The 21,972-nt window shown below is 40.5% G+C and overlaps 1 protein-coding gene across 1 annotated transcript in view; it reads left to right on the forward strand.

The window, feature by feature from the left end:
* The first annotated feature begins 6,699 nt into the window (after positions 1 to 6,699).
* LOC139381557 (muscarinic acetylcholine receptor M3-like) overlaps positions 6,700 to 21,972 on the forward strand; it is a 107,503-nt gene continuing 92,230 nt past the window's right edge. The window contains exon 1 of the mRNA XM_071125192.1: positions 6,700 to 6,789. The gene's annotated coding sequence lies outside the window, so the exon portion shown is untranslated. The remainder of the gene's footprint in view (positions 6,790 to 21,972) is intronic.

The following is a 21,972-nucleotide window of genomic DNA, read 5'->3' on the forward strand; positions in this document are numbered from 1 at the left end:
CGATCAAAAATTCAAGTACGCATCTTTGTAGGTGGTTTAACACATATAGTGCCTTCAGAAAGTATTCACACCCCTTGACTTTTTCCACATTCTGTTGTTCCAAAGTGCAATAAAAATTTATCAAATTGTCATTCTTCATCAACGATCTACCTAAAATGCTCTGTAATGTGAAAGTGAAAAACATTTTTACAAAAAAAATCATGAAAAATTAAACACTATCTTGACTAGATAAGTATTCAACAGTCAGTACATGTTAGAATCTCCCTTGGCAGGGATTACAGCTGTGAGTCGTTCTGGGTACATCTCTAAGAGCTTTCCACACATGGATAATGTAACATTTGCCCATATATTATTTTCAAAATTCTTCAAGCTCTGTCAAATTGGTTGTTGATCATTGTGAAGCAACCATTTTCAGGTTTTGACATAGATTTTCAAGCAGATTTAAGTCAAAACTGTAACTCAGCCACTCAGCCACATTCACTGTCTTCTTGGTAAGCAACAGTGTAGATTTGGCCTTGTGTTTTAGTTTTTTTCCCTGCTGAAAGGTAAATACATCTCCCAGTGTCTGATGGAAAGCAGATGGAACCAGGCTATCCAGATGGAACCAGGCTATTTGCCTGTGCTTACTGTAGCTCCATTCCGTTTATTTTTTATCCTGAAAAACTCCCCAGTCATTAATGATAAAAGATGCAGACACCACTAGGCTTGGAAATAGGGAGAGTGGTACTCAGTAATGTGTTGTATTGGATTTGCCTCAAACATAACACTTTGTATTCAGAACAAAAGTGAATTGCTTTGACACATTTTTTGCAGTATTACTTTAGTGCATTGTTGTAAACAGAATATTGATTATTCTGTAGAGGCTTCCTTTTCACTGTGTCAATTAGGTTAGTATGGCGGAGTAACTACACTGTTGTTGATCCATCCCAGTTTTCTCCTATCACAGACATTCAATTCCTGAACTGTTTTAAAGTGATAGTCAATGTCTGTTTTTTTAATTTTATTTACCCATTTACCAATAGTTGCCCTTGTTTGCAAGGCATCGGTAAACCTCCCTGGTCTTTGTGGTTGAATCTGTGTTTGAAATTCACTGCTGGGACCTTACAGATAATTGTATGTGTGTGTTAAAGAGATGAGGTAGACATTCAAAAATCATGTTAAACACTAATTATTGCACACAGAGCGAGTCCATGCAACTTACTCCTGAACTTATTTTGGCTTGCCAAAACAAAGTGGTTGAAAACTTATTGACCCAAGTAATTTCAGCTTTTCAATATCATTAATTTGTAAAAATTCAGAAACATAATTCCGCATTCACATTATTTCTTTGGTCTAGTTATTTTCCTCATCAATCTACACACAATACCCCATAATGTCAAAGCAAAAACAGGTTTTTAGAAATGTTAATATAAAAAAAAATGTAAAATTACCCCCAGACCTTTACTCAGTAATTTGTTACTGGCAGCGATTAGAACCTTGAGTCTTCTTGGGTATGACGCTATTAGCTTGGCACACCAGTATTTGGGGAGTTTCTCCCATTCTTCTCTGCAGATCAATTGGCCCAGCGTCGTCCGGGTTAGGCCGGAGTAGGCCGTCATTGTGAATAAGAATTTGTTCTTAACTGACTTGCCTAGTTAAATGAAGGTTAAATAAAAAAATAAAATAAATACATATAAAGATATATATATATATATATATATATATATATATATATATATATATATATATATATATATATATATATATATATATACACGTATGTATGTATATATATATATATATATATATATATATATATATACACGTATGTATGTATGTATGTATGTATATATCTATATATATATATATACACGTATGTATGTATGTATGTATGTATATATCTATATGTATATCTATGTATATCTATGTATATCTGTATGTCTATATGTCTACATTATATCTATATGTATGTAATACGTTAGTTGGGCGAGATAAGACTCTTTAAAAAAGGAATGCCATAGCTTACAAAATATGACCCTGTTGTGGATTCTACTCCATCATGTGCTTAGAGGGAGAGGAATATCGGTTCGCTGAAACTTCATTAAAACCAAGGTTGTGTCTGGTATAAGGTTGGAAAATTCCAGGAACTTTCAACAACAATAAAAAAATCTGAATGAGACATGTCCAATTTGGATATTGTCTCATTTCATGTCACTGACAAATGAGAACCCTTTCATTCTGACCAATTATAAATACTTAACCTTATTATAAACTTACGTGAACCCCCTCACCGCCCACACACACACACACACACACATGCGCGCTCGCGCACACACAGATTTAGCCATGGTCTATTGTGTTAACAAGTCCCGTGTCAGATGATTTCCATTTCATATTATGGAAGAAAAGCCATCCTATTCATGGTTCACACACATTAAAAGCCACATTAGCCTTTCTCTTCAGATTAAGGAAGGAAGTTGGCAACATGTTAAATATATCATTCTCCATATCCATTTTATGAATGTCTTTGCCTACTCAGCCAAATGCTGCCTATAATTAGTTAAGTGAAGAGGCGACTCCGGGATGCTGGCCTTCTAGGCAGAGTTGCAAAGAAAATGCCATATCTCAGATCGGCCAATTAAAAGAAATGATTAAGATGGGCAAAATAACACACACTGGACAGAGGAACTGCCTAGAAGGCCAGCATCCCAGAGTCGCCTCTTCACTGTTGATGTTGAGATTGGTGTTTTGCAGGTACTACTTAATGAAGCTGCCAGTTGAGGACTTGTGATGTGTCTGTTCCTCAAACTAGACACTCTAATGTACTTGTCCTCTTGCTCAGTTGTGCACCGGGGCCTCCCACTCTTTCTATTCTGGTTAGAGCCAGTTTGCACTGTTCTGTGAAAGGAGTAGTACACTGCGTTGAACGAGATCTTCAGGTTCTTGGCAATTTCTCCAATGGAATAGCCTTCATTTCTCAGAACAAGAATAGACTGACGATTCTCGGAAGAAAGGTATTTATTTCTGGCCATTTTGTAATCGAACCCACAAATTGTGATACTTAACTAGTCTAAAGAAGGCCAGTTTTATTGCTTCTTTAATCAGAACAACAGTTTTCAGCTGTGCTAACATAATTGCAAAAGAGTTTTCTAGGGTTTCCACCCACAATAGTCATTTACAAAATTAACATTGTCTACACTTTATTTCTGATCAATTTGATGTCATTTTATGGAGAAAAAGGTGTGCTTTTCTTTCAAAACAAGGACATTTCTAAGTGACCCCAAACTTTTGAACGGTAGTGTATATACAGTATATATATAGTATGTGTTGATAATGTTTGTCAATACAGAATGTATTATCACTTATATGCAATGAAAGGACCTTCCAATACAGTCCACACAGGATACTATAATACTGTAGTCATCTTACCTGCTTAGAATTGTCTCTTTGTCTCTGAGGTCCCATCCAAATTGTCATTATCTGCCCATTCTTATTGAGTGATTTCGCCCAACAGACTATTTCTTTAGCAAAGGCATTTTAGTCTGGGAACCATCCATAACCAATGATTATTTTGATGGGTTGAAGGAGGGTTACTTTAATGAGCTTTCATAAATGCTCCTTCCTTTGCCTGAACATACCAAACCTTGTGGAGCAGGCATCTCACTATGTCTATATAAGCCATGAAGAGATTTAGAGTTGAAATGTCTTCTGTTTGACAGATGCAATCCAGGGGGAATGGAAACTATTTGAAGTGAGCTTGATGGAGGCGATAGCATTAGACTCACACATGGTTCTAAATAAGAGATGTGAGATGAATTGATGACTTGATCATTACGAGTCTCCTGAAGCTGTTTGACGGAGTGGTCCAGAGAGGTATTGCATCTCCAGCCATTATTGAGCCTGTTGCTCAGCTCTAAGGGCAAATCAACTCCAGTATATCTGGAAGGAGTCAAAGATGGATTTTTACCTGTTTGCCTTCAAAAGGTGACAGATACATTTTTCTGTAGGTTCTGTTAAGGGACGTTTGTTGTATTCCAACACAGTATTTCAAGATTCTTTGTTTATTTCATGTGGTGTATTGGTAGTGGTGGGTGTTATTTTTTGCTCAGTGTGTCATGGTGCATACACAGTGCATTTGGAAAATATTCAGACCCCTTGACTTTTAATATATTTTTGTTACTTTACAGCCTTATTCTAAAATTGATTAATTTGTGTTTTTTCCTCATCAATCTACACACAATGACCCATAACGACAAAGAAAAATCAGGTTTTTAGAAGTGTTTGCAAATGTATTAAAATTAAAAACTGAGATAACACATTTACATAAGTATTCAGACCCTTTACTCAGTACTTTGTTGAATCACTATTGGCAGCGATTACAGCCTCAAGTCTTCTTGGGTATGGCGCTACAAACTTGGCACACCTGTATATGGGGAGTTTCTCCCATTCCTCTCTGCAAATCCTCTCAAGCTCTGTCAGGTTGGATGGAGACTGTTGCTGCACAGCTACTTTCAGGTCTCTCCAGAGATGTTAGATCGGGTTCATGTCCGGGCTCTGGCTGGGCAACTCAAGGACTTTCAGAGACGTGTCCCAAAGCCACCCCTGCGTCGTCTTGGCTGTGTGCTTAGGGTTGTTGTCCCGTTGGAATGTGAACATTCTGAGGTCCTGAGAGCTCTGGAGCAGCTTTTCATCAAGGATCTTTCTGTGCTTTGCTCCATTCATTTTTCCCTCAATCCTGACTAGTCTCCCAGTCCCTGACGCAAAAAAAATCCCCACAGCATGATGCTGCCACCACCATGCTTCACCATAGGGATGATGCCAGGTTTCCTCCAAACGTGACACTTGGCATTCAGGCCAAAGAGTTCAATCTTGGTTTCATCAGACCAGAGCATCTTGTTTCTCATGGTCTGAGAGTCCTTTAGGTGCCCTTAGACAAACTGCAAACTGCTGTAATGTGCTTTTTACTGAGGAGTGGCTTCCGTCTGGACACTCTATCATAAAGGCCTGATTGGTAGAGTGCTGCAGAGATGGTTGTTCTTCTGGAAGGTTCTCCCATCTCCACAGAAGAACTCTGGAGCTCTGTCAGAGTGAGCATTGGGTTCTTAGTCACCTCCCTGACCAAGGTTCTTCTCCCCCGATTGCTCAGTTTGGCCGGGCGGCCAGCTCTAGGAAGAGTCTTGGTGGTTCCAAACTTCTTCCATTTAAGAATGATGGCCGCTTTGTTCTTGGGGACCTTCAATGCTGCAAAGTTTTTGTTAGCTTTCCCCAAATCTGTGCCTCAATATAATCCCTTCTCGGAGCTGTACAGACAATTAATTCGACCTCATGGCTTGGTTTTTGCTCTAACATGCACTGTCAACTGTGGGGCCTTATGTAGACAGGTGTTTTCCTTACAAATCATGTCCAATCAATTGGATTTACTACAAGTGGAATCTAATCAAATTGTAGAATCATCTCAAGGATGATCAATGGAAACAGGATGCACCTGAGTTAAATGTTGAGTCTCGTAGCAAAGGGTTTGAATACTTATGTAAATATTTTTACTTTTTTTTTCTCTTTTTTTTTTTTACAAATGTTCAAAAATGTCTAAACCTGTTTTCACTTTGTCATTATTTTAGTATTGTGTGTCGATAATCGAATTATGAGAAAAAAACTGTAACGAGTGCGCTGAGATTCGGGAAGCAAGTACAGGGACTCAGTGTTTTAATAAATAAACAAAACAATAAACACAACACATGCACCACACTGACATGAAAGAGTCAATAACACATGAGGAAAGAACCAAGGGGAGTGCCAGATTTAGGGAAGATAGGAGGTGATGGAGTCCATGTGAGTGTCATGAGGTGCAGGCGCGCAAGATTATGGTGACAGGTGTGCGGGATAATCAGCAGCCTGATGACCTAGAGGCCGTAGGGGGAGTATACGTGACAGTACCCCCGCCCCGACGCAGCTCCAGCTGCAGGACGCCGTTAAAGGGGACGAACCCGGGGATCAGGAGCGGACCGGTCACCCCTGCTGATGCACAAGAACATGTCACAACAGCTGAGGCACGGGAACCTGACAGATCAGTTGAGACAGGGGAGCCTGGCAATCCGGCTGAGGCATGAAAGCCCGATGAGCCGGCTGAGGCATGAAAGCTTGTAGCAGTTCCTGCACCCAACGTCATTACTCCAACACAAAAAAATCTTATTAAAAAACACCCCCTAATGCTTCTCTTAGGTGAGGTGTTATTCTGTATCGAATGCGCTGAGAGTCGGGAAGCAAGTACAGGGAGTGAGTGTTTTAATAAATAAACAAAACAATAAACCCGAAACACAAACAACGCACCGACATGAAACAGAGTCAATAACACCTAAGGAAAGAACCAAGGGGAGTGACAGATATAGGGAAGATAATCAATGAGGTGATGGAGTCCAGATGAGTGTCATGAGGCGCAGGTGAGAAAGACGATGGTGACAGGTGTGCGGGATAATCAGCAACCTGGAATATACGTGACAAAAACAATTTAATCCAATTTAGAAAAAGGCTGTAACGTAACAAAATGTTGAAAAAGTCAAGGGGTCTGAATACTTTCTGAATGCACTAATTGAGCCTGATGCTGAGAATACTGTATCAATAGTTCCAACAGGCTTCAAATCCGTCTCTGTCTCTCTCTCTCTGCTTCCCTCCCCTTCCTCCTGGCCCCCCTCCATCTCCTCCAGACACCATGACCTAGTCGGAGGATAAGCACGCATGAATGGACAGCACAGACACTGAAATGCACTCCACTGAAAGGTGACTTCCACCGTTTTCACCTCCCCAAAACTTTTGGTGAGTAAACTGAATCCTCCCCAGCTCTGTGGACAGATAAGGGACACATGCTCCTCCCCCCTGCCTGTCACTGTCTACTTGCCTGTCTCCAAAATATGTTATGTAATGGTCATCTTAGAAGCGCTGTCTTCAAGTGAATCAAGAATCGTTTAAATGTTTTTATTTTGCTTCTGTCACCTCCCTCTGAAATGTCAGTCAGTCAACTGGGCCTAAGCTTCTTTTAAATTAAACCTTGCAGTATTGATTTGCTGGCCCCTGTAAAAATTGTGTTTTCATCAGGGTGAGAAACATGCGATCTTTATTTCATAATTAAGAGGCAGGCAGTCTCATTGATGGGGCCCCATTTCATTCATACAATGATTAAAAGTACACCTGATCATCGATTTAAGATTGCCTCCATCAGGAGAATTGGCCTTTACTTTGTGTGTGTCAGATGAGGAGGATACGAGGATACACAACCCTACTGTGTGTCAGACAAGGAGCATGTGGGGATGGAAATTGATTGGTGATCCGATGCATTAATGAGAACTGTTTATTGTTCCTTACACTGGGTTGATGGGGTATTGTGTGTGAGTGTGCACATCTGTGCGTGTGTGAGTGATTGTGGGTGTGTGTGTGTTGCTCCACTCAGAAATCAATTAATGGAGTTATTCCAGTCAGAGCTTCAAAGCACAACTGAAGGCAATAAAACAACTGATCTGATAGAAAACAGCATATGTGGCATCGGTATTAGTCAGAAACATTTAGTCTAGTGTCAAAATTGACTACAAAGTGTACAGTAAAGAGGATAAAGACCGAAATCTCATAATTCTTAATGAGCAACAGAAAAACATGTGTAATCGGGGGGGCTCTTTGTAGATTGCGACCTATGTAGAAAGGTTAGTTACATGACTCGTGTTAAACATTGTTCAATCAACTGGTGTCCATCAAAATAGCCTTTGGCTATAGTGTATTTATAATTCTGCATTGGCTCAGCTATGTGTAGTTAACTACCGACTTCCCTTTTGGGTTGATATAAGCACAATTCGCTACCACACAAAATCATTCAGACTTGATTGGCTTTGGCAGTCTACTCCCAATATTCTGTGCTCACCTACAGTGCATTCAAAAAGTTGTCAGACACCATTACCTTTTCCACATTTTGTTACGTTACATCCTTATTCTTAAATTGATTATTTTCATCATTAATCTACACACACAATACCCCGTAATCACAAAAAGAAAAAGTGTTTTGAATTTTTTTGTGCAAATTTATTACAATTAAAAAACAGAAATGCCCTATTTACATAAGTATTCAGATCCTTTGCTATGAGACAAGAAATTGAGCTCTGGTGCATCTTGTTTCCATTGATCATCCTTGCAATGTTTCTACGACTTGATTTGAGTCCACCTGTGGTAAATTCAATTGATTGGACATAATTTGGAAAGGCACAAACCTGTCTATATAAGGTCCCACAGTTGACAGTGCACGTCAGAGAAAAAACCAAGCCATGAGATCGAAGGAACAGCCCGTAGAGCTCCGAGACAGGATTGTGTCGAGGCACAGATCTGGGGAAGGGTACCAAAAAATAAAAACTTGCAGCATTGAAGGTCCCCAAGAACATCCAACCATCATTCTTAAATGGAAGAAATTTGGAACCACCAAGACTCTTCCTAGAGCTGGTAGCCCAGCCAAACTGAGCAATCAGGGGAGAAGGGCCTTGGTCAGGGAGGTGATCACGAACCCAATGCTCACTCTAACAGAGCTCCAGAGTTCCTCTATGGAGATGGGAGAACCTTCCAGAAGGACAATCATCTCTGCAGCACTCCACCAATCAGGTCTTTATGGTAGAGAAGCCAGACGGAAGCCTCTCCTCAGTAAAAGACACATGACAGCCCACTTGGAGTTTGCCAAAAGGCACCTAAAGGCCTCTCAGATCATGAGAAACAAGATTCTCTGGTCTAATGAAACTAAGATTGAACTCATGACTAGAGGAAACCTGGCACCATCCCTATGGTGAAGTATTGTGGTGGAAGCATCGTGCTGTGGGGATGTTTTCAGCGGCAGGGACTGGGAGACTAGTCAGGATTGAGCGAAAGATAAACGGCCCAATGTTCAGAGATCCTTGATGAAACCTGCTCCAGAGCGTTCAGGATCTCAGACTGGGGCGAAGGTTCACCTTCCAACAGGACAATGACCCTAAGAACACAGCCAAGTCAATGTAGGAGTGGCTTCGGGACAAGTCTCTGAATGTCCTTGAGTGGCCCAGGCAGAGCCCGCACTTTAACCTGATCTAACATCTTTGGAGCGACCTGAAAATAGCTGTGCAGCGATGCTACCCATCCAGCCTTACAGAGCTTGAGAGGATCTGCAGAGAGAACAATTGGAGAAATTCCCCAAATACAGGTGTGCCATGCTTGTAGCGTCATACCTAAGAAGAGTCGAGGCTGTAATCGCTGCCAAATGTGCCTCAACAATTTTTTTCTAATAACCTCCTATGGCTGTGTGTAAATTGATGAGGGGGGGGTCGTAACATTTTGAAAAAGTCAAGGGGAATACTTTCCAATGCACTGTAAATTCTAAAATCCAAATGGTGGCCTAAATGAATGATGGATGTCTGTCAGTTCAATGCAAATAAATAGATAAGGCCATTAAGTTTAATATGAGCACTTTTCCATCCTTGCTTGCAGAGATGAGATACAATGTTATTTCAACAGTGGCCTGCAGGGCTAGTTTGACTATTTGAGGTAATGTTCTGTACGCTAATCAAGATTGGCTTCATGATTGATAGTACAGGCATTAAAATCAGTCCAAAATCATTGCACCACACCAAAGAAAAGCATCTCATTTAAATATCAAACAATGATTTTGTTGATCGGTCAATGACAAGTCAATTTATCATAAAATGTTTGATTTATGTTCTCATGGTAATTTGAATGCAAAGTTCATCGGGTTTTGTTTTTCCAATTGTAACTCATTGCCTTTTACTTATGAGACCGGGATCGTGTTTTCTGATTGTCAGCTTTGTTTCAGGCTTTGCTAGGGTATAAATGGGCTCTCCAATCTGCCTGGTTATGCATCGGATATATATTTAAAACATATTTTGTTAGGATCCCCATTGGCTGATGCAAAAGCAGCAGCTACTCTTCCTGGGGTCCACACAAAACATGAAACATGACATAATACAAGATATTAATAGACAAGAACAGAACCACATCCTTTTTCTAAGGCACACGTAGCCTACATATCATTACATACACTATCTAGGTCACATAAGGGGGAGGCGTTGCGCCGTTAGGTTTTGCTTTATCTGTTTTTTGAAACCAGGTTTGCTGTTTATTTGAGCAATATGAGATGGAACAGAGTTCCATGCAATAATGGCTCTATATAATACTGTACGCTATCTTGAATTTGTTCTGGATTTGGGGGCTGTGAAAAGACCATTGGTGGCATGTCTGGTGGGGTAAGTGTGTGTGTCAGAGCTGTGCGTCAGTTGACTATGCAAACCATTTGGGATTTTCAACACATTGTTTCTTATCAAAAGAAGTGATGCAGTCAGTCTTTCCTCAACTCTTAGCCAAGAGAGACTAGTATGCATAGTATTTATATCAGCGCTCTGATTACAATGAAGAGCAAGATGTGCCGCTCTGTTCTGGGCCAGCTGCAGCTTAACTAGGACTTTCCTTGCACCACTGGACAACACGACTAGACAATAATCAAGATTAGACAAAACTAGAGCCTGCAGAACTTGCTTTTTGGAGTGTGGTGTCAAAAAAGCAGAGCATATCTTTATTACGGACTGTCACGAATACCACCGAAGGTGGCTCCCCTTCCTGTTCGGGTGACGCTCGGCGGTCGTCGTCGCCGGTCTACTAGCTGCCACCGATCCCTTTTTCCTTTTGTTTGTTTTTGTCTAATTGTTTTCACCTGTTCCTTGTTGGGGTTTTGGGATGGGTGTTATTTAAGTTTGTTTAGCCCGCTGGTGTTTATGCGGGCTTGTGTTTATTTTACGTTAGTGGTGTTTGTGTACTTTTGGGTTTTCGCTGTCCGGTATTTTGGTAACAGTGGTTTTTGGTTTGTTGCGCCCTTGTTTTGGGCTTCACCCATGTTTATACCTGTTACTGTGCTTGAGGACATTAAAGCATTTTTTCCCGTCTACCTTCTGCTCTCTGCGTCTGACTCCACACCCATCACTCTCCCGACATTACACGGACCGACCTCTCCCCATCGCTGCAACCATTAAACCTATAGTACCAGTCAAAGGTTTGGACCCACCTACTCATTCAAGGATTTTTCTTTATTTTTACTATTTTCTACATTGTAGAATAATAGAGAAGACATCAAAACTATAAAATGACACATACAGAATCATGTAGTAACCAGAAAAGTGTTAAGCAAATCAAAATATATTTTAGTTTCTTTAAAGTAGCCACCCGTTGCCTTGGTGACAGCTTTGCACAATCTTGGCATTCTCTCAACCAGCTGCATGGAATACATTTCACTTAACAGGTGTCTTGTTTAAAGTTAATTTGTGGAATTTCTTTCCTTAATGCGTTTGAGCCCATCAGTTGTGTTGTGACAAGGTAGGGTTGGTATACAGAAGACAGACCTATTTGGTAAAAGACCAAGTCCATATTATGGCAAGAACAGCTCAAATAAGCTAAGAGAAATGACAGTCTGTAATTTCTTTAAAACATGAAGGTCAGTCAATCTAGAAAATTTCAAGAACTTTGAAAGTTTCTTCAAGTGCAGTCGCAAAAACCATCAAACGCTATGATGAAACTGTCTCTCATGAGGACCGCCACAGGAAATGAAGACCCAGAGTTACCTCTGCTGCAGAGGATAAGTTCATTAGAGCTACCAGCCTCAGAAATTGCACCCCAAATAAATGCTTAGCGGAATTCAAGTAACAGGCACATCTCAACATCAACTGTTCAGAGGAGACTGTGTTAATCAGGCCTTTGTGGTCGAATTGCTGCAAAGAAACCACTGTTAAAGGACATCAATAAGAGGAAGAGACTTGCTTGGGCCAAGAAACACGAGCAATGAACACTACACCCTTAGAAATCTGTCCTTTTGGAATGGATTCCAAATTTGAGAATTTTGGTTCCAACTGCCATGTCTTTGTGAGATGCAGAGCAGGTGAACGGATAATCATTGCATGTGTAGTTTGCACCATGAAGCATGGAGGAGGAGGTGTGGGGGTACTTTGCTAGTGACATTGTGGTTTATTTAGAATTCAAGGCATAATTAAACAGCATGGCTACCACAGCATTCTTCAGCTATACGCCATCCCATCTGGTTTGCTCTTGGTGGGACAATAATTTATTCTTCAACAGGACAATGATCCAACACACCTCCAGGCTGTGTAAGGGCTATTTGACCAAGAAGGAAAGTGATGGAGTCCTGCATCAATCAGATGACCAGGCCTCCACAATCACTGACCTCAAACCAATTGAGATGGTGTGTGATGAGTTGGACTGCAGAGTGAAGGGAAAGCAGCCAACAAGTTCTCAACATATGTGGGAACTCCTTCAAGACTGTTGGAAAAGCATTCCAGTTGAAGCTGGTTGAGAGAATGCCGAGAGTGTGCAAAGCTGTCATCGAGGCAACGGGTGGCTACTTTGAAGAATCTAAAATATACAGTGCCTTGCGAAAGTATTTGGCCCCCTTGAACTTTGCGACCTTTTGCCACATTTCAGGCTTCAAACATAAAGATATAAAACTTTATTTTTTTTGTGAAGAATCAACAACAAGTGGGACACAATCATGAAGTGGAACGACATTTATTGGATATTTCAAACATTTTTTTAACAAATCAAAAACTGAAAAATTGGGCGTGCAAAATTATTCAGCCCCTTTACTTTCAGTGCAGCAAACTCTCTCCAGAAGTTCAGTGATCTCTGAATGATCCAATGTTGACCTAAATGACTAATGATGATACATACAATCCACCTGTGTGTAATCAAGTCTCCGTATAAATGCACCTGCACTGTGATAGTCTCAGAGGTCCGTTAAAAGCGCAGAGAGCATCATGAAGAACAAGGAACACACCAGGCAGGTCCGAGATACTGTTGTGAAGAAGTTTAAAGCCGGATTTGGATACAAAAAGATGTCCCAAACTTTAAACATCCCAAGGAGCACTGTGCAAGCGATAATATTGAAATGGAAGGAGTATCAGACCACTGCAAATCTACCAAGACCTGGCCGTCCCTCTAAACTTTCAGCTCATACAAGGAGAAGACTGATCAGAGATGCAGCCAAGAGGCCATGATAACTCTGGATGAACTGCAGAGATCTACAGCTGAGGTGGGAGACTCTGTCCATAGGACAACAATCAGTCGTATATTGCACAAATCTGGCCTTTATGGAAGAGTGGCAAGAAGATAGCCATTTCTTAAAGATATCCATAAAAAGTGTTGTTTCAAGTTTGCCACAAGCCACCTGGGAGACACACCAAACATGTGGAAGAAGGTGCTCTGGTCAGATGAAACCAAAATTGAACTTTTTGGCAACAATGCAAAACGTTATGTTTGGCGTAAAAGCAACACAGCTGAACACACCATCCCCACTGTCAAACATGGTGGTGGCAGCATCATGGTTTGGGCCTGCTTTTCTTCAGCAGGGACAGGGAAGATGGTTAAAATTGATGGGAAGATGGATGGAGCCAAATACAGGACCATTCTGGAAGAAAACCTGATGGAGTCTGCAAAAGACCTGAGACTGGGACGGAGATTTGTCTTCCAACAAGACAATGATCCAAAACATAAAGCAAAATCTACAATGGAATGGTTCAAAAATAAACATATCCAGGTGTTAGAATGGAAAGTCCAGACCTGAATCCAATGGAGAATCTGTGGAAAGAACTGAAAACTGCTGTTCACAAATGCTCTCCATCCGACCTCACTGAGCTCGAGCTGTTTTGCAAGGAGGAATGGGAAAAAATGTCAGTCTCTCGATGTGCAAAACTGATAGAGACATACCCCAAGCGACTTACAGCTGTAATCGCAGCAAAAGGTGGCGCTACAAAGTATTAACTTAAGGGGGCTGAATCATTTTGCACGCCCAATTTTTCAGTTTTTGATTTGTTAAAGAAGTTTGAAATATCCAATAAATGTCGTTCCACTTCATGATTGTGTCCCACTTGTTGTTGATTCTTCACAAAAAAATACAGTTTTATATCTTTATGTTTGAAGCCTGAAATGTGGCAAAAGGTCGCAAAGTTCAAGGGGGCCGAATACTTTCGCAAGGCACTGTATATTGATTTGTTTAACTTTTTTTTTACTACATGATTCCATATGTGTTAGTTCATTTGTAGTAATTTTCATTATTATTCTACCATGTAGAAAATAGTACAAATAAAGAAAAACCCTTGAATGAGTAGGTGTGTCCAAACTTTTGACTGGTACTGTATATGTTTTGACCATGACACTTTACAATCTAAGGTAACGCCAAGTCATTTAGTCTCCTCAACGTGTTCAACAGCCATACCATTCATTACCAGATACAGCTGAGGTCTAGAACTTAGGGAATGATTTGTACCAAATACAATGGGCTTAGGTTTTAGAGATGTTCAGGACCAGTTTATTACTGACCACCCATTCCAAAACAGACTGCAACCCTTTGTTAATGGTTTCGGTGACTTCATTGGCTGTGGTTGCTGATGTGTATATGGTTGAGTCATCAGCATACATGGACACACATGCTTTGTTTATTGCCAGTGGCAGGTCATTGGGAACAATAGAAAAGAGTACAGGGCCTAGAGAACTGCCCTGCAGGACACCACACTTTACATGTTTGACATTAGAGAAGCTTCCATTAAAGAAAACCCTTTGAGTTCTATTAGATACATTTCTCTGTATCCACAATATGGCAGAGGTTGAACAGCCATAACTCATACGTTTTTCAACAACAGGTTATGGTCCATACTATCAAAGGCTGCACTGAAATCTAACAGTGCAGCTCCCACAATCTTCTTATTATCAATTTCTTTCAACCAATCATCAGTCATTTGTCTCAGTACAGTATATGTTGAGTGCCCTTCTCTATAAGCATGCTGAAAGTCTGTGGTTAATCTCTTTACAGAGAAATAGCATTGTATTTGGTCAATCACCATTTTTTCCAACAGTTTGCAGCAAGCTTATCGGTCTGCCGTTTGAACCAGTAAAGGCCGATTTACCACTCTGGATAATGGAATTACTTTGACTTCCCTCCAGGCCTGAGGACAAAGACTTTCCTCTAGGCTCCGATTAAAGATATGACAGATAGGAGTGGCTGTAGATTTAGCTACCATCCTCAGTAGCTTTTCATCGAAGTTGTCATTGCTTGGAGGTTTGTCATTATCGATAAGAATATTTTTTCCACCTCTCCCACACTAACTTTAAACAATTACAACTTGCAATGCTTTTCTTTCATTATTTCCTTTTATGTATGAATATGGATTCATATGGATCCTTACCATTTCTAACAGTCCATTTCTTAACAGGTGCATGTTTATCAATAATTGGAAGAAGCAATTTCGTAAATTCATCAAGTGCAGCATCTGAATGCTCTTTATTAATCACATCAGACCAACAAATATTTCATCATCCACATAAGAGTCACAGAAAATTATTTTGTATGATCTCTTATAAAATATTTTAGGCCCAGCAGTTGGAACTTTGGCTTTCTGGCTTTTTGGATATAGCCACTATATTGTGATCACTGCATCCAATGGGTAAGGAAACAGCTTTAGAACAAAGTTCTACAGTACTATTAAAAATTTGATCGATACATGTGGATGATCTTGTTCCCATAGTGTTTGTAAACAGCCTGGTAGGGTGATTAATAACCTGATCCAGATTACAGGCACTGGTTACAGTAAGAAGCTTCCTCTTGAGCAGACAGCTTGATGAAAACCAGTCAATATTCAGGTCCCCAAGAAAGTAGACCAATCTGTTTACATCATATACACTATCAAGCATTTCCCGCATATTATTTAGATAGTGACTGTTCACATTAAGGGGCCTATAGTAACAGCCCAAAAGAAGAGGTTTTAGATGTGCCAAGTGAACCTGCAACCACAACACCTCAATAACACTTGACATAAGATCTTCTCTAAGCATTACAGGGATATATATACAGTATATAGCAACACCTCCACTATAAGCATTTCTGTATTTTCTAGTTATTGATTTCATGAACCTTATTTCAAAGGCTACAAATCAGCTGGGCAATCGGCACCATCTCTTTCTAAAATTATCTGACAATATTATTTGCCTGTTCAACCTCTTTTTCGTATCGTCTGAGATTCCCAATGCTTGGTAAGCTGCCACGGTCATCCCCCTCTTCAAAGGGGGAGACACTCTAGACCCAAACTGCTACAGACCTATATCTATCCTACCCTGCCTTTTGCAGGTCTTTGAAAGCCAATTTAACAAACAGATTACCGACAATTTCGAATCCCACTTCTCCGCTATGCAATCTGGTTTCAGAGCTGGTCATGGGTGCACCTCAGCCACGCTCAAGGTTCCTAAACGATATCATAACCGCCGTCGTTAAGAGACATTACTGTGCAGCCGTATTCATCGACCTGGCCAATGCTGTCGACTCTGTCAATCACCACATTCTTATCGGCAGACTCAACAGCCTTGGTTTCTCAAATGATTGCCTCGCTTGGTTCACCACCTACTTCTCTGATAGAGTTCAGTGTGTCGGAGGAGGGCCTGTTGTCCGGACCTCTGGCAGTCTCTATGGGGGTGCCACAGGGTTCAATTCTCGGGCTGACTCTCTTCTCTGTATACATCAATGATGTCCCTCTTGCTGCTGGTGATTCTCTGATCCACCTCTACGCAGACAACACCATTCTGTATACCTCTGGCCCTTCTTTGGACACTGTGTTAACTAACCTACAGATGAACTTCAATGCCATACAACTCTCCTTCCGTGGCCTCCAACTGCTCTTAAATGCAAGTAAAACTAAATGCATGCTCTTCAACCGATCGCTGCCCGCACCTTCCCGCCTGTCCAGCATCACTACTCTGGACGGTTCTGACTTAGAATATGTAGACAACTACAAATACCTAGCTGCCTGGTTAGACTGTAAAAGAAAAGCGTTCTTCATGCATGCTGCCAAACATACCCTTGTAAAACTGACCATCCTACCGATCTTCAACTTCGGCGATGTCATTTACAAAATAGCCTCTAACACTCTACTCAACAAATTGGATGCAGTCAATCACAGTGCCATCCGTTTTGTCACCAAAGCCCCATATTCTACCCACCACTGCGATCTGTACGCTCTCGTTGGCTGGCCCTCGCTTCATACTCATTGTCAAACCCACTGGCTCCAGGTCATCTAAAAGTCTCTGCTAGGTAAAGCCCCGCCGTATCTCAGCTCACTGGTCACCATAGCAGCACCTACCTGTAGCATGCGCTCCAGCAGATGTATCTCACTGGTCACCCCCAAAGACAATTCCTACTTTGGCTGCCTTTCCTTCCAGTTCTATGCTGCCAATGACTGGAACAAACTGCAAAAATCACTGAAGCTGGAGACTCATATCTCCCTCGCTAGCTTTAAGCACCAGCTGTCAGAGCAGCTCACAGATCACTGCACCTGTACATAGCCCATCTGTAAATAGCCCGTCCAACTACCTCATCCCCAAACTGTATGTATTTATTTATCTTGCTCCTTTGCACCCCAGTATCTCTACTTGCACATTCATCTTCTGCACATCTAACATTCCAGTGTTTAATTGCTATATTGTAATTACTTCACCACCATGGCCTATTTATTGCCTTACCTCCCTTATCCTACCTCATTTGTACACACTGTATATAGACCTTTTCCACTGTATTATTGACTATGTTTGTTTATTCCATGTGTAACTCTGTGGTGTTGTATATGTCGATCTGCTTTGCTTTATCTTGGCCAGGTCGCAGTTGTAAATGAGAACTTCTTCTCAACTAGCCTACTTGGTTAAATAAAGGTGAAATAAAAATAAATACAAACATTAATATGGGCTATTTTCAGTGAGGACAATGAGCCTGTCGTAGCGGATGTAAACAATGTCCCCATGCGCCCTGGCACCTTTCATGGCTGGGATAAGTTCTTTCCTCTTCTGTCACACAGCTTCAGGTTAGTCCTTGTTGAGGAGAATAGACTCTACCCTTCAAAAGTTTGGGGTCACTTAGAAATGTCCCTGTTTTTGAAAGAAAATCACATTTCTTTGTCCATTAAAATAACATCAAATTAATCAGAAATACAGTGAAGACATAGTTAATGTTGTAAATGGCTATTGTGGCAGAAAACAGCTGATTGTAATGTAATATCTACATAGGCGTACAGAGACCCATTATCAGCAACCATCACTCCTGTGTTCCAATGGCACTTTGTGTTAGCTAATCCAAGTTGATCATTTTAAAAGGCTAACTGATCATTAGAAAACCATTTTTCAATTATGTTAGCACAGCTGAAAACTGTTGTGCTGATTTTAAAGAAGCAATACATCTAGCCTTTAGACTAGTCGAGTATCTAAAGCATTTGTGTGTTCGATTACAGGCTCAAAATGGCCAGAAACAAAGACCTTTCTTCTGAAACTCGTCAGTCCATTCTTCTTTGAGAAATGAAGGCTATTCCATGTGAGAAATTGCCAAGAAACTAAAGACCTCGTACAACGCTGGGTACTACTCCATTCACAGAACAGCGCAAAATGACTCTAACCAGAATAAAAAGAGGAGTGAGAGGCCCCAGTGCACAACTGAGCTAGAGCAGAAGTACATTAGAGTATCTAGTTTGAGGAACAGACGCCTCACAAGTCCTCAACTGGCAGCTTAATTAAATAGTACCCGCAAAACACCAATCTCAATGTCAACAGTGAAGGGGTGACTCTGGGATGCTTACCTCTGTCCAGTGCCTGTGTTATTTTTCTTTTAATTGGGCAGTCTGAGATATAACTTTTTCTTTGCAACTCTGCCTAGAAGGCCAGCATCCCGGAGTCGCCTCTTCACTGTTGACGTTGAGGCTGGTTTTTTGTGGGTACTATTTAATGAAACTGCCAGTTGAGGACTTGTGAGGCATCTGTTTCTCAAACTAGAAACTCTAATGTACTTATGCTCTTGCTTAGTTGTGCACCGGGGCCTCCCACTCCTTTATCTATTCTGGTTGGATCCAGTTTGAGCTGTTCTGTGAAGAGAGTAGAACACAGTGTATTTCTGGTCAATTTGCTATTATTTTAATGGACAGAAAATGTGTTTTTCTTTCAAAAACAAGTACATTTCTAAGTGACCCCAAACTTTTGAACGGTAATGTACATTCCTCTCAAGTTCTTGGCTCTTTCCAGAACAACTACCTTGTCCTTGAACATCTGGAATATGACCACTATCGGCCTGGGCCTGTCACCTGGGCCGGTGTTGGGTTTTCCAGTCCTGTGGGTGCGTTCCACCTCAATCATCCTGTGGTCCATCTTCAATTTCTCAGAGATCATGTCCCTCACCTTGTTCATGTCCCTCACAGATTCCGTCCAGGTTTCATGTGAAGATTCTGCAATTCCTTCCACAACAATGTTGTTCCGCCTTGATTGTCCCTCGAGAGTCTGATTTATCCGTCATTGTTATCATAGATTCACACACAGAACTGATGTCCTCTCTCAATGACTTACAGATTGCTGTCATCTTGCTGTTCTCTTGTTTAAACTCATCGAGCTGACCTTGGCACAACTGCAAACTGTTTTTCAGGTCCTGGACCTCCCGTGTCAGGTCGTCCATTCTTTTATTAGTTGAATCCACCAGTATTTGGACAAAAAACTTGAAGCTATTTTCTTGTTGTTGTTACAACTGCTTGTGGAACTATTTTTGTTCATTTAAAAGATCCTTCATGCATGATAGACAGACACCACTGTCCTCAACTGTACTCCCACTGGCTTTGGTGTTTGTCATGGTAGATAGCAACGTAGGTTACTCTGTTACTCCTCACAGTTCCAGATGGGGCAGGTCACAAGGAAGATTGAGTAAAACAAACCGTGTCGAGGGCTGCGTTCAAGCCCTCAAGAAAACCCCGCTAGCTTGATATGCAGCTAGCTAACAGCTAGTTTTGCTGCAATGCCAAATAGTTACTCAGACCTGTCCTTAGTCAGCAGGATCACTGGCCAGAGACTAGCAGTCCCCGTAATGGATGCCAACTGCGTCGCGGGATCAAAACTAAAAAGTTAGCTACTAAGAACTTTCCAATACACTTTCAAAACAACAAACTTTTCAAGACGACAAAACCGAGCTCTTCCTCGTTCAACAGCAAGATATAACTCTGTCAACATCCATTTGTGCATTTGTTTAACCTTTATTGAACTAGGCAAGTCAGTTAAGAACAAACTCTTATTAACAATGACGGCCTTTTAACAGTGGGTTAACTGCCTGGTTCAGGGGAAGAATGACAGATTTTTACATTGTCAGCTCAGGTTACTGAGACGTTCGGTTACTGGCCCAATGCTCTAACCACTAGGCTGCCTGAAACGGTGGTAGCAAGACTCACCGACTGATGTTAAACTTTTTATGTCATTTTATTTTGGTGAATATCATAACTTGTCCAAAATAATGCCTGGGGTCTACTGAGTGTTTGGATCACAAGTGTCTCCCATTATCGGCTCTTGGGAAAGGTTGCTTATACAGTGTCTTGTATTTGTTAAGGCTGTTTTATACCATCTTTTTTTCATAGAAACAGAATAAACCCCATGTTTATTATATAACTTATGTGTTGTTTGCTGGGTTGTTGGTAATTTTTCTCTAAGTCTGTGCTTTTAGTATTGAGATGCAGTATTCAACAGCATTAATTTGCAACTCTTGAATATTTATTATGCTGCCTAAAGTAGATTTAGTTTGAATTAAGCTTTCCAATTTTTTACACCAATAAGTATGCAATGATGTGTGACAGGGAGCATTATTTCGAAACAACATCACACCCCTGGTGGTGTGGAAAGCCACAAGTCTGTAGAAAGATTTTTTGGAACTTCTTTTGTAATGTTTTATGTACTGCATTATAAGTCACTGTTAATTGTAGGAAATGTCTGTTTATATCTTTAAAAAACATCACCTCCTTTTCAAACGAACACTTAGTCATCCATCCTGCTGTGATAGCTAACACCACCTACAGTACTGTCAGCTGTTTACCATTTGCATGTTCTATCCTTAAAAGTATTAGGTCATTAGCTAATTTGATAAATATTTTAATTATGATTTTGTAATTGATATAATATTGACTCTGCATAACATGAAGTTCTGACTTAGTCCCTGGGATCCTACATATCTGAGATCAGTTTGTCTCATGTAAGGAATATTCAGACAGAGCTGTGGGAGAGAGATATTCAGACCCCTTTTTACACGTTTTGTTATGTTACAGCCGTATTCAATTGTTTTTTTCCCCACATAAATATACACACACTTCCCCATAATGACAAAGCAAAAACAGGTTTTCAGAAATGTTTACAAATTGATTAAAAATACAAAACTAAAATATCACATTGACATACACTAGCGGTCAAATGTTTTAGAACACATACTCATTCAAGGATTTTTCTTTGTTTTTACTATTTTCTTCTTTGTAGAAAAATAGTGAAGACATCAAAACTATGAAATAACACATATGGAATCATGTAGTAACCAAAAACGTGTTAAACAAATAAAAATATATTTTATATTTGAGATTCTTGAAATAGCCACCCTTTGCCTTGATGACAGGTTTGCACACTCTTGGCATTCTCTCAACCTGCTTCATGAGGTAGTCACCTGGAATGCATTTCAATTAACAGGTGTGCCTTCTTAACAGTTAATTTGTGGAATGTCTTTCCTTCTTAATACATTTAAGCCAATCAGTTGTGTTGTGACAAGGTGGGGTATACAGAAGATATCCCAATTTGGTAAAAGACCAAGTCCATATTACGGCCAGAACAGATCAAAGAAGCAAAGAGAAACAACAGTCCATTATTACTTTAAGACATGAAGGTCAGTCAATCTGTAACATTTCAAGAATGTTTAAAGTTTCTACAAATACAGTCGCAAAAACCATCAAGCCCTATGATGAAACTGGTTCTTATGAGGACCGCCACAGGAAAGGACGAACGACCCAGAGTTACCTCTGCTGCAGAGGATAAGTTCATTAGAGTTAACTGCACCTCAGATTGGACCTCAAATAAATGCTTCACAGAGTTCAAGTAAAGACACATCTCAGCATCAAC

Source organism: Oncorhynchus clarkii, chromosome 23 (assembly GCF_045791955.1).
Source record: "Oncorhynchus clarkii lewisi isolate Uvic-CL-2024 chromosome 23, UVic_Ocla_1.0, whole genome shotgun sequence".
In the NCBI taxonomy this organism is placed as follows: Eukaryota; Metazoa; Chordata; class Actinopteri; order Salmoniformes; family Salmonidae; genus Oncorhynchus; species Oncorhynchus clarkii.